At 37.7% G+C, this 13878-nt stretch overlaps 8 non-coding genes across 8 annotated transcripts; all 8 read right to left on the bottom strand.

The window, feature by feature from the left end:
* Positions 1–136: 136 nt before the first annotated feature.
* Trnar-ccu (transfer RNA arginine (anticodon CCU)) lies at positions 137–209 on the bottom strand. Its single transcript has one exon. It is a non-coding gene; the product is annotated as a tRNA-Arg (tRNA).
* Positions 210–4917: 4708 nt separating this feature from the next.
* On the bottom strand, positions 4918–4990 carry Trnar-ccu (transfer RNA arginine (anticodon CCU)). Its single transcript has one exon. It is a non-coding gene; the product is annotated as a tRNA-Arg (tRNA).
* A 1995-nt stretch (positions 4991–6985) lies between these two features.
* Trnar-ccu (transfer RNA arginine (anticodon CCU)) lies at positions 6986–7058 on the bottom strand. Its single transcript has one exon. It is a non-coding gene; the product is annotated as a tRNA-Arg (tRNA).
* Positions 7059–7570: 512 nt separating this feature from the next.
* On the bottom strand, positions 7571–7647 carry Trnar-ccu (transfer RNA arginine (anticodon CCU)). The gene has a single exon. It is a non-coding gene; the product is annotated as a tRNA-Arg (tRNA).
* A 779-nt stretch (positions 7648–8426) lies between these two features.
* On the bottom strand, positions 8427–8499 carry Trnar-ccu (transfer RNA arginine (anticodon CCU)). The gene has a single exon. It is a non-coding gene; the product is annotated as a tRNA-Arg (tRNA).
* A 1004-nt stretch (positions 8500–9503) lies between these two features.
* Trnar-ccu (transfer RNA arginine (anticodon CCU)) lies at positions 9504–9576 on the bottom strand. The gene has a single exon. It is a non-coding gene; the product is annotated as a tRNA-Arg (tRNA).
* A 295-nt stretch (positions 9577–9871) lies between these two features.
* On the bottom strand, positions 9872–9944 carry Trnar-ccu (transfer RNA arginine (anticodon CCU)). Its single transcript has one exon. It is a non-coding gene; the product is annotated as a tRNA-Arg (tRNA).
* Positions 9945–12745: 2801 nt separating this feature from the next.
* Trnar-ccu (transfer RNA arginine (anticodon CCU)) lies at positions 12746–12818 on the bottom strand. The gene has a single exon. It is a non-coding gene; the product is annotated as a tRNA-Arg (tRNA).
* Positions 12819–13878: the final 1060 nt, after the last annotated feature.

The raw sequence follows: 13878 nt of genomic DNA, 5'->3' as shown, positions 1-13878 counted from the left end.
TAGATGATCAATAAGTGCCTTTATCAACATTGTCTCAACTATTTGTGCCTAAAAAGAAGTTGGATGTTTGCAGGACAGGACGTCTTAAATTTTACACATAAGGAGGGCTGAAGATGAGTAATATACATGGCTTGAGCACCTCCGACGGGATTCGAACCCGCAATCCCCGGCTTAGGAGGCCGATGCCTTATCCATTAGGCCACGGAGGGACAGTTCTAAAAGATATGTTTTTGATTGTACTATAGAAAGAGAAAGAGCTTGAAATGAGGCTATTGATCGGAAACAAGGATGATCGGTTATTCTAAAGTATCCATAAATTTACAACATGAGACAAACTTCGAAGGGCATCAAGAAACAATTCTTGGTAAATCAATGATTACTTTCAAAACAGATCATGCTTGCTTTCTGGACAGGATGCCTTTAACAACACAGATAAAGAGGTTAGAGTTTGAGTAATTCATATGACTTGACCACCTCCGACGGAACTTGGACCCGCAACCCCCGGCTTAGGAGGCCAATGCCTTATCTATTAGGCCACGGAGGGATTCTTTTAAAATATTTGTCTTTGATTATACTGTAAAGGGAGAAAGAACTTGAAATAAGGCTATTGATCGGAAACAAGGATAAACGGTTATTCCAAAGCATCCATAATCTCACAACATGAGACAAATTTTGAAACGCATAAAGAAACAGTGTTGGTAAATGATCAATAATTGTCTTACTCAAGAATTCCTGAAGTCTTACTTTCGATATAGATCATGGTTGTTTTCCGAACAGGATGCCTTTAACGACACGGATAAAGGGGATAGGTTTTAAGTAATTCATATGTGTTGAGCACCTCCGACGGGACTCGAACTCGTCATCCCCAGCTTAGGAGGCCGATGCCTTATCCATTAGGCCACGAAGGCATAGTTTTAAAAGACATGTTTTTGATTATACTATGAAAAGGAAAGAGCTTGAAATGAAGCTATTCATCGGAAACAGGGATAAACAGCTATTCCGAAAGATTCGTTATTTCGCAAAATACAAACAAACTTCGAAACCCATAAGGAAACAGTGTTGGTAAATGATCAATAAATGTCTTACTCAAGTATTACTTTCAAAACAGATCATGGTTGCTTTCGGGACGGTATGCCTTTACCGACACAGATAAAGAGGATAGGTTTCAAGTACCGATGCTTTATCCATTAGGCCACGGAGGCATAGTTTTAAAAGATATGTTTTTGATTAAGGATATTGATTTTGATTTTTCGCAATCCCCGGCTTAGGAGGCCGATGCCTTATCCATTAGGCCACGGAGGCATAGTTTTAAAAGATATGTTTTTGATTATACTATAAGAAGAGAAAGGGCTTGAAATGAAGCTATTGTTCGGAAACAAGGATAGTCGGTTATTTTAAAGTATCCATAATTTTACAACATGAGACAAACTTCGAAGGGCATCAAGAAACAGTTTTGGTAAATGATAAATAAATGTATTCCCCTGGTATTACTTTCAAAACAGATCATGGTTGTTTTCAGGAGAGGATGCTTTTAACGACACAGATAAAGAGGATAGGTTTTAAGTAATTCAAATGAGTTTAGCACCTTCGACGGGACTCAAACTCGCAATCCGCGGCTTAGGAGCCCGATGCCTTATCCATTAGGCCACAGAGGCATAATTTTAAAAGATAGGTTTTTCATTATACTAAGAAAAGGAAATGAGCTTGAAATGACGCTATTGGTCGGCAACAAGGATAAACGGCTATTCCGAAACATTCATAATTTCACAACATGAGACAAATTTTGAAGCGCATAAAGAAACAGTATTGGTAAGTGATCAATAAATGTCTTACTCAAGAATGCCTGAAGTCTTACTTTCGATATAGATCATGGTTGTTTTCCGAACAGGATGCCTTTAACGACACGGATAAAGGGGATAGGTTTTAAGTAATTCATATGTGTTGAGCACCTCCGACGGGACTGGAACTCGTCATCTCCAGCTTAGGAGGCCGATGCCTTATCCATTAGGCCACGAAGGCATAGCTTTAAAAAACATGTTTTTGATTATACTATGAAAAGGAAAGAGCTTGAAATGAAGCTATTGATCGGAAACAGGGATAAACAGCTATTCCGAAAGATTCGTTATTTCGCAAAATACAAACAAACTTCGAAACCCATAAGGAAACAGTGTTGGTAAATGATCAATAAATGTCTTACTCAAGTATTACTTTCAAAACAGATCATGGTTGCTTTCGGGACGGTATGCCTTTACCGACACAGATAAAGAGGATAGGTTTCAAGTAATTCAAATGAGTTAAGCACCTCCGACGGGACTCCAACCCGCAATCCCCGGCGTAGGAGGCCGATGCCTTATCCATTAGGCCACGGACGCTTCGTTTTAAATTTACATTTTTAATTATATTGCAAGAAAAAGAACTAACAAAATCGCAATTGATCAGAAGCAAGGATAAATCTTTATTCTAAATAATTCATGATTTCAGAAGATGAGACACATTTCGAAAGGTGAAAATGAAACGGCGTTGGTAGATGATCAATAAGTGCTTTTATCAAGATTGTCTCAACTATTTGTGCCTAAAAAGAAGTTGGATGTTTACAGGACAGGACGTCTTAAATTTTACACATAAGGAGGGTTGAAGTTGAGTAATATACATGACTTGAGCACCTCCGACGGTATTCGAACCCGCAATCCCCGGCTTAGGAGACCGATGCTTTATCCATTAGGCCACGGAGGCATAGTTTTAAAAGATATGTTTTTGATTAAGGATATTGATTTTGATTTTTCGCAATCCCCGGCTTAGGAGGCCGATGCCTTATCCATTAGGCCACGGAGGCATAGTTTTAAAAGATATGTTTTTGATTATACTATAAGAAGAGAAAGGGCTTGAAATGAAGCTATTGTTCGGAAACAAGGATAGTCGGTTATTTTAAAGTATCCATAATTTTACAACATGAGACAAACTTCGAAGGGCATCAAGAAACAGTTTTGGTAAATGATAAATAAATGTATTCCCCTGGTATTACTTTCAAAACAGATCATGGTTGTTTTCCGGAGAGGATGCTTTTAACGACACTGGTAGAGAGGATAGGTTTTAAGTAATTCATATGTGTTGAGCACCTCCGACGGGACTCGAACTCGTCATCCCCAGCTTAGGAGGCCGATGCCTTATCCATTAGGCCACGAAGGCATAGTTTTAAAAGACATGTTTTTGATTATACTATGAAAAGGAAAGAGCTTGAAATGAAGCTATTGATCGGAAACAGGGATAAACAGCTATTCCGAAAGATTCGTTATTTCGCAAAATACAAACAAACTTCGAAACCCATAAGGAAACAGTGTTGGTAAATGATCAATAAATGTCTTACTCAAGTATTACTTTCAAAACAGATCATGGTTGCTTTCGGGACGGTATGCCTTTACCGACACAGATAAAGAGGATAGGTTTCAAGTAAATCAAATGAGTTAAGCACCTCCGACGGGACTCCAACCCGCAATCCCCGGCATAGGAGGCCGATGCCTTATCCATTAGGCCACGGACGCTTCGTTTTAAATTTACATTTTTAATTATATTGCAAGAAAAAGAACTAACAAAATCGCAATTGATCAGAAGCAAGGATAAATCTTTATTCTAAATAATTCATGATTTCAGAAGATGAGACAATTTTCGAAAGGTGAAAATGAAACGGCGTTGGTAGATGATCAATAAGTGCTTTTTTCAAGATTGTCTCAACTATTTGTGCGTAAAAAGAAGTTGGATGTTTACAGGACAGGACGTCTTAAATTTTACACATAAGGAGGGTTGAAGTTGAGTAATATACATGACTTGAGCACCTCCGACGGTATTCGAACCCGCAATCCCCGGCTTAGGAGACCGATGCTTTATCCATTAGGCCACGGAGGCATAGTTTTAAAAGATATGTTTTTGATTATGCTATAAAAAAAGAAAGAGTTTGAAATGACGCTATTGATCGGAAACAAGCATAAATGGCTATTCCGAAACACTCATTACTTCGAAAATAAAGACAAATTTCGAAACGCATAAGGAAACAGTGTTGGTAAATGATCAATAAATGTCTTTCTAAAGAATGGTTGGAGAATTACTTTCGAAACAGAACATGGTTGTTTTCCGGACAGGATGCCTTTAACGACACAGATAAAGAGGTTAGATTTTGAGTAATTCATATGACTTGAGCACCTCCGACAGGACTCGGACCTACAATCCCCGTCTCAGGAAGCCGATGCCTTATCCATTAGGCCACGGAGGAATAGTTTTAAAAGGCATGTCTTTCATTATACTGTAAAAGTAATAAGAGCTTGAAATGAGGCTATTGATCGAAAACAAGGATAAACGGTTATTCTAAAGTATCCATAATTTCACAACTTAAGACTAATTTCGAAGCGCATGAAAAAGCAGTGTTGGTAAATGATAAATAAGTGTATTTCATAAGAATGCTTCAAATATTACTTTCAAAACAGATCATGGTCGTTTTCGGGACAGGATACCTTTAACGACACAGATAAAGAGGATAGCTTTTAAGTAATTTTTATGACTTGAGCTCCTTTGATGAGACTCGACACCGCAATCCCCGGGTTAAGACACCGATGCCTTATCCATTAGGCCACGGAGGCATAGTTTTAAAAGACATATTTTTGATTATACTATGAAAAGGGAAAGAGCTTGAAATGAGGATATTGATCGGAAACAAGGATAAACGATTATTCTAAAGCATCCATAATTTCACAACATGAGACTAATTTCGAAGCGCGTGAAAAAACAGTGTTGGTAAATGATCAATAAATGACTTTCTAAAGAATGCTTCGAGTTACTTTCGAAACAGAACATGGTTGTTTTCGGGACAGGATACCTTTAACGACACAGATAAAGAGGATAGGTTTTAAGTATGTCATATTAGTTGAGCACCTCCGACGGGACTCGAACCCGCAATCCCCGGCTTAGGAGGCCGATGCCTTATCCATTAGGCCACGAAGGCATAGTTTTAGAAGACATGTTTTTGATTATACTATGAAAAGGGAAAGAGTTTGAAATGAGGATATTGAGCGGAAACAAGGATCAACGGTTATTCTAAAGTATCCATAATTTCACAACATGAGACAAATTTTGAAATGCATAAAGAAACAGTGTTGGTAAAGGATCAATAAAAGTCTTACTCAAGAATGCTTCGAGAATTACTTTCGAAACAGAACATGGTTGTTTTCGGGACAGGATGCCTTTAACGACACAGATAAAGAGGTTAGATTTTGAGTAATTCATATGACTTGAGCACCTCCGACGTGTCTCTGACCCACAATCCCCGTCTTAGGAAGCCGATGCCTTATCCATTAGGCCACGGAGTCATAGTTTTAAAAGGCATGTCTTTGATTATACTGTAAAAGTAGAAAGAGCTTGAAATGAGGCTATTGTTCGAAAACAAGGATAAACGGTTATTCTAAAGTATCCATAATTTCACAACTTGAGACTAATTTCGAAGCGCATGAAAAAGCAGTGTTGGTAAATGATAAATAAGTGTATTTCATAAGAATGCTTCAAATATTACTTTCAAAACAGATCATGGTTGTTTTCGGGACAGGATACCTTTAACGACACAGATAAAGAGGATAGGTTTTAAGTAATTTTTATGACTTGAGCTCCTTCGATGAGACTCGACACAGCATTCTCCGGGTTAAGACACCGATGCCTTATTCATTAGGCCACGGATGCTTCGTTTAAAATGTATATTTTTAATTATATTACAAGAAAAAGAGCTAACAAAATCGCAATTGATCAGAAGCAAGGATAAACGTTTATTTTAAAATATTCATGATATCAGAAGATGAGACAAATTTCGAAAGGTGAAAAAGTAGCGGCGTTGGTAGATGATCTAAAGGAGCAACTATTTGTGCTTAAACCGATGTTGAAATGAGGCTATTGATCGGAAACAAGGATAAACGGTTATTCTAAAGTATCCATAATTTCACAACTTCTGACTAATTTCGAAGCGCATCAAGAAGTAAATGATAATTAAATGAATTTCTCTAGTATTACTTTCGAAACAGATCATGGTTGTTCTCGGGACAGGATACCTTTAACGACACAGATAAAGAGGATAGGTTTTAAGTATTTCATATTAGTTGAGCACCTCCGACGGGACTCGAACCGGCAATCCCCGGCTTAGGAGGCCAATGCCTTATCCATTAGGCCACGGAGGCATAGTTTTAAAAGACATGTGTTTGATTATACTATGAAAAGGGAAAGAGCTTGAAATGAGGATATTAATCGGAAACAAGGATAAACGGTTATTCTAAAGTATCCATAATTTCACAACATGAGACTAATTTCGAAGCGCGTGAAAAAACAGTTTTGGTAAATGATAAATAAATGTATTTCTCAAGAATGCTTTAAATATTACTTTCAAAACAGTTCATGGTTGTTTTCGGGACAGGATACCTTTAACGACACCGATAAAGAGGATAGGTTTTAAGTAATTTTAATGACTTGAGCTCCTTCGATGAGACTCGACACTGCAATCCCTGGGTTAAGACACCGATGCCTTATTCACTAGGCCACGGATGCTTCGTTTAAAATGTATATTCTTAATTATATTGCAAGAAAAAGAGCTAACGAAATCGCAATTGATCAGAAGCAAGGATAAACGTTTATTTTAAAATATTCATGATATCAGAAGATGAGACAAATTTCGAAAGGTGAAAAAGCAGCGGCGTTGGTAGATGATCAATAAGAGCAACTATTTGTGCCTAAACCGATGTTGAAATGAGGCTATTGATCGGAAACAAGGATAAACGGTTATTCTAAAGTATCCATAATTTCACAACTTCTGACAAATTTCGAAGCGCATCAAGAAGTAAATGATAATTAAATGAATTTCTCTAGTATTACTTTCGAAACAGATCATGGTTGTTCTCGGGACAGGATGCCCTTAACGACACAGATAAAGAGGATACGTTTTAAGTATTTCATATTAGTTGAGCACCTCCGACGGGACTCGAACCCGCAATCCCCGGCTTAGGAGGCCGATGCCTTATCCATTAGGCCACGGAGGCATAGTATTAAAAGACATGTTTTTGATTATACTATGAAAAGGGAAAGAGCTTGAAATGAGGATATTGATCGGAAACAAGGATAAACGGTTATTCTAAAGTATCCATAATTTCACAACATGAGACTAATTTTGAACCGAAGCATATGACTTGAGCACCTCCGACGGGTTTCGGACCCACAATCCCCGTCTTAGGAAGCCGATGCCTTATCCATTAGGCCACGGAGTCATAGTTTTAAAAGGCATGTCTTTGATTATACTGTAAAAGGAGAAAGAGATTGAAATGAGGCTATTGATCGGAAACAAGGACAAACGGTTATTCTAAAGTATCCATAATTTCACAACATGAGACAAATTTAGAAGCTCATGAAAAAACAGTTTTGGTAAATGATAAATAAATGTATTTCTCAAGAATGCTTTAAATATTACTTTCAAAACAGTTAATGGTTGTTTTCGGGACAGGATACCTTTAACGACGCAGATAAAGAGGAGAGGTTTTAAGTATTTCATATTAGTTGAGCACCTCCGACGGGACTCGAACCCGCAATCCCCGGCTTAGGAGGCCGATGCCTTATCCATTAGGCCACGGAGTCATAGTTTTAAAAGGCATGTCTTTGATTATACTGTAAAAGGAGATAGTGCTTGAAATGAGGCTATTGATCGGAAACAAGGATAAACGGTTATTCTAAAGTATCCATAATTTCACAACATGAGACAAATTTCGAAGCTCATGAAAAAACAGTTTTGGTAAATGATAAATAAATGTATTGCTCAAGAATGCTTTAAATATTACTTTCAAAACAGTTCATGGTTGTTTTCGGGACAGGATAACTTTAACGACACCGATAAAGAATATAGGTTTTAAGTAATTTTAATGACTTGAGCTCCTTCGATGAGACTCGACACCGCAATCCCTGGGTTAAGACACCGATGCCTTATTCATTAGGCCACGGATGCTTCGTTTAAAATGTATATTTTTAATTATATTGCAAGAAAAAGAGCTAACAAAATCGCAATTGATCAGAAGCAAGGATAAACGTTTATTTTAAAATATTCATGATATCAGAAGATGAGACAAATTTCGAAAGGTGAAAAAGCTGCGGCGTTGGTAGATGATCAATAAGAGCAACTATTTGTGCCTAAACCGATGTTGAAATGAGGCTATTGATCGGAAACAAGGATAAACGGTTATTCTAAAGTATCCATAATTTCACAACTTCTGACAAATTTCGAAGCGCATCAAGAAGTAAATGATAATTAAATAAATTTCTCTAGTATTACTTTCGAAACAGATCATGGTTGTTCTCGGGACAGGATGCCCTTAACGACACAGATAAAGAGGATACGTTTTAAGTATTTCATATTAGTTGAGCACCTCCGACGGGACTCGAACCCGCAATCCCCGGCTTAGGAGGCCGATGCCTTATCCATTAGGCCACGGAGGCATAGTTTTAAAAGACATGTTTTTGATTATACTATGAAAAGGGAAAGAGCTTGAAATGAGGATATTGATCGGAAACAAGGATAAACGGTTATTCTAAAGTATCCATAATTTCACAACATGAGACTAATTTTGAAGCAAAGCATATGACTTGAGCACCTCCGACGGGTCTCGGACCCACAATCCCCGTCTTAGGAAGCCGATGCCTTATCCATTAGGCCACGGAGTCATAGTTTTAAAAGGCATGTCTTTGATTATACTGTAAAAGGAGAAAGAGATTGAAATGAGGCTATTGATCGGAAACAAGGACAAACGGTTATTCTAAAGTATCCATAATTTCACAACATGAGACAAATTTAGAAGCTCATGAAAAAACAGTTTTGGTAAATGATAAATAAATGTATTTCTCAAGAATGCTTAAAATATTACTTTCAAAACAGATCATGGTTGTTTTCGGGACAGGATACCTTTAACGACACCGATAAAGAGGATAGGTTTTAAGTAATTTTTATGACTTGAGCTCCTTCGATGAGACTCGACACCGCAATCCCTGGGTTAAGACACCGATGCCTTATTCATTAGACCACGGATGCTTCGTTTAAAATGTATATTTTTAATTATATTGCAAGAAAAAGAGCTAACAAAATCGCAATTGATCAGAAGCAAGGATAAACGTTTATTTTAAAATATTCATGATATCAGAAGATGAGACAAATTTCGAAAGGTGAAAAAGCAGCGGCGTTGGTAGATGATCAATAAGAGCAACTCTTTGTGCCTAAACCGATGTTGAAATGAGGCTATTGATCGGAAACAAGGATAAACGGTTATTCTAAAGTATCCATAATTTCACAAATTCTGACAAATTTCGAAGCGCATCAAGAAGTAAATGATAATTAAATGAATTTCTCTAGTATTACTTTCGAAACAGATCATGGTTGTTCTCTGGACAGGATGCCCTTAACGACACAGAAAAAGAGGATACGTTTTAAGTATTTCATATTAGTTGAGCACCTCCGACGGGACTCGAACCCGCAATCCCCGGCTTAGGAGGCCGATGCCCTATCCATTAGGCCACGGAGGCATAGTTATAAAAGACATGTTTTTGATTATACCATAAAAAGGGAAAGAGCTTCAAATGAGGATATTGATCGGAAACAAGGATAAACGGTTATTCTAAAGTATCCATAATTTCACAACATGAGACAAATTTTGAAGCGCATGAAAAAACAGTGTTGGTAAATGATCAAGAAGTAAATGATAATTAAATGAATTTCTCTAGTATTACTTTCGAAACAGATCATGGTTGTAGTCGGGACAGGATGCCCTTAACGACACAGATAAAGAGGATACGTTTTAAGTATTTCATATTAGTTGAGCACCTCCGACGGGACTCTAACCCGCAATCCCCGGCTTAGGAGGCCGATGCCTTATCCATTAGGCCACGGAGGCATAGTTTTAAAAGACATGTTTTTGATTATACTATGAAAAGGGAAAGAGCTTGAAATGAGGATATTGATCGGAAACAAGGATAAAGGGTTATTCTAAAGTATCCATAATTTCACAACATGGGACAAATTTCGAAGCGCATGAAGAAACTGTGCTGGTAAATGAATAATAAATGTACCTCTCCATAATGCGTCAAGTATTACTTTCAAAACAAAACATGGTTGTTTTCGTGATAGGATACCTTTAACAACACAGATAAAGAGGATAGGTTTTAAGTTATTTCTATGACTTGAGCTCCTTTGATGGGACTCGACACCGCAATCCACGGGTTAAGACACCGATGCCTTATTCATTAGGCCACGGACGCTTCTTTTAAATGTTTATTTTTAATTATATTACAAGAAAAAGAGGTAACAAAATGGCAATTGATCAGAAGCAAGGATAAACGTTTATTCTAAAGTATTCATGATATCAAAAGATGAGACAATTTTCGAAAGGTGAAAAAGAAGCGGCCTTGGTAGATGATCAATAAGAGCCATTATCATGATTGTTTCAGTGCCTAAACAGAAGTTGGCCTTTTACAGGACAGGACGTCTTAACTTTTACACATACGGAGGGTTTAAGCTGTGTAATTTACCTGACTTGAGCACCTCCGACGGGATTTGAACCCGCAATCCCCGGCTTGGGAGGCCTAGGCCTTATCCATTAGGCCAGGGAGGCATAGTTTTAAAAGATACCTTTTGGTTATGCTATAACAGGAGAAAGAGATTGAAATGAGGCTATTGATCGGAGACAAGGACAAACTGTTATTCTAAAGTATCCATAATTTAACAACATGAGACAAACTTCAAAGCGCATCAAGAAACAGTTTTGGTGAATGTTAAATAAATGTACTTCTCAAGTATTACTTTCGAAACAAGTCATGGTTGTTTTCGGAACAGGATGCCTTTAACGACACAGATAAAGAAAATAGATTTTAAATATTTCATATGACTTGAGCAACTCCGACAGGACTCGAGACCGCAATCCCCAGCTTAAGAGGCCGATGCCTAATCCATTAGGCCACGGAAGCATTGTTTTAAAAGATATGTTTTGATTATGCTATAAAAAGAGAAACAGTTTCAAATGACGCTATTGATCGGAAACAAGGATAAACGGCTATTCCGAAATATTAATTATTTCGCAAAATAAAACAAATTTCGAAACGCATAAAGAAACAGTTTTGGTAAATGAATAATAAATGCGTCTCTCCATAATGCTTCAAGTATTACTTTCAAAACAAAACATGGTTGTTTTCGTGATAGGAGACCTTTAATCACACAGATAAAGAGGTTAGATTTTGAGTAATTCATATGAGTTTAGCACCTCCGGCGGGAGTCGGACCCGCAATCCCTTGCTTAGGAGGCCGATGCCCTATGCATTAGGTCACGCACGCTTCGTTTTAATTGTATATTTTAAATTATATTACAAGAAAAAAAGCTAACAAAATCGCAATTGATCAGAAGCAAGGATAAACCTTTATTCTAAAGTATTCATGATTTCAGAAGTTGAGACTAATTTCGAAATGTGAAAAAGAAGCAGCGTGGGTAGATGATCAATAGGTGTCTTTATCAAGATTGTCTAAACTGTCTGTGCCTAAAAAGAAGTTGGCCGTTTGCAGGACAGGATGTCTTAAAGCTTACACATAAGGAGGGTTGAAGTTGAGTAATTTACATGTCTTGAGCACGTCCGACGGGATTCGAACCAGCAATTCCCGGCTTAGGAGGCCGATGCCTTATCCATTAGGCTACGGAGGCATAGTTTTAAAAGATATGTTTTTGACTATGCTCTGAAAAGGGAAAGAGCTTGAAAGGAGGCTATTGATCGGAAACAAGCATAAATGGCTATTCCGAAACATTCATTATTTCGCAAAATAAGACAAATTTGAAACGCATAAAGAAGCAGTGTTGGTAAATGATCAATAAATGTCTTACTCAAGAATTCCTGAAGTCTTACTTTCGAAATAGATCTTGGTTGTTTTCCGAACAGGATGCCTTTAACGACACGGATAAAGAGGATAGGTTTTAAGTAATTCATATTAGTTGAGCACCTCCGACGGGAATCGAACACGCAATCCCCAGCTTAGGAGACCGATGCCTTATCCATTAGGCCACTGACGCATAGTTTTAAAAGATACGTATTGGTTATGCTATAAAAAGAGAAAGAGTTTGAAGTGACTCTATTGGTCGGCAACAAGGATAAACGGCTTTTCCGAAACATTCATAATTTCACAACATGAGACAAATTTTGAAACGCATAAAGAAACAGTATTGGTAAGTGATCAGTAAATGTCTTACTCAAGAATGCCTGAAGTCTTACTTTCGAAACAGTTGAATTTGGGGATAGGATACCTTTAACGACACAGATAATGAGGTTAGATTTTGAGTAATTCATATGACTTGAGCACCTCTGACGGGACTCGGACCCGCAATCCCCGGCTTAGGAGGCCGATGCCTTATGCATTAGGCCACGGACGCTTCGTTTTAAATTTACATTTTTAATAATATTGCAAGAAAATGAAATAACAAAATCGCAATTGATCAGAAGCAAGGATAAATCTTTATTCTAAATAATTCATGATTTCAGAACATGAGACACATTTCGAAAGGTGAAAAAGAAGCGGCGTTGGTAGATGATCAATAAGTGCCTTTATCAACATTGTCTCAACTATTTGTGCCTAAAAAGAAGTTGGATGTTTGCAGGACAGGACGTCTTAAATTTTACACATAAGGAGGGCTGAAGTTGAGTAATATACATGGCTTGAGCACCTCCGACGGGATTCGAACGCGCAATCCCCGGCTTAGGAGGCCGATGCCTTATCCATTAGGCCACGGAGGCATAGTTTTAAAAGATATGTTTTTGATTATACTATAAAAAGGGAAAGAGCTTGAAAGGAGGCTATTGATCGGAAACAAGCATAAATGGCTATTCCGAAACATTCATTATTTCGCAAAATAAGACAAATTTGAAACGCATAAAGAAACAGTGTTGGTAAATGATAAAAAAAATGTATTCCTCTAGTATTACTTTCGAAACAGATCATGGTTGTTTTCAGGAGAGGATGCCTTTACCGACACAGATAAAGAGGATAGGTTTCAAGTAATTCAAATGAGTTAAGCACCTCCGACGGGACTCCAACCCGCAATCCCCGGCTTAGGAGGCCGATGCCTTAGCCATTAGGCCACGGACGCTTCGTTTTAAATTTACATTTTTAATTATATTGCAAGAAAAAGAACTAACAAGATCGCAATTGATCAGAAGCAAGAATAAACCTTTATTCTAAAGTATTCATGATTTCAGAAGATGAGAGTAATTTCGAAATGTGAGAAAGAAGCGGCGTTGGTAGATGATCAATAAGTGCATTTATCAAGGTTGTCTCCGCTATTTGTGCCTAAACAGAAGTTGGCCGTTTACAGGACAGGACGTCTTAAATTTTACAAATACGGAGGGTTAAAGTTCAGTAATTTACATGACTTGAGCACCTCCGACAGGATTCGAAACCGCAATCTCCGGCTTAGGAGGCCGATGCCTTATCCATTAGTCCACGGAGGCATCGTTTTAAAAGACTTGTTTTTGAATATACTGTGAAAAGGGAAAGAGCTTGAAGTGAGGTTATTGATCGGAAACAGGGATAAACGGCTATTCTGAAACATTCATTATTTCGCACAATAAAACAAATTTCGAAACGCATAAGGAAACAATGTTGGTAAATTATCAATAAATGTCTTACTCAAGAATGCCTGAAGTCTTACTTTCGAAACAGATCATGGTTGTTTTCCGAACAGGATGCCTTTAACGACACAGATTGAAAGTATAGGTTGGAAGTAATTTATATGAGTTGAACACCTCCGACGTGACTTGGACCGGCAATCCCCTGCTTAGGATGCCGATGCCCTAT

The sequence above is a fragment of the Hydractinia symbiolongicarpus genome, chromosome 2 (assembly GCF_029227915.1).
Source record: "Hydractinia symbiolongicarpus strain clone_291-10 chromosome 2, HSymV2.1, whole genome shotgun sequence".
Lineage (NCBI taxonomy): Eukaryota > Metazoa > Cnidaria > Hydrozoa > Anthoathecata > Hydractiniidae > Hydractinia > Hydractinia symbiolongicarpus.
The sequence above is the reverse complement of the archived record's forward strand: the minus strand, read 5'-3'. Positions and strand labels throughout refer to the sequence as shown.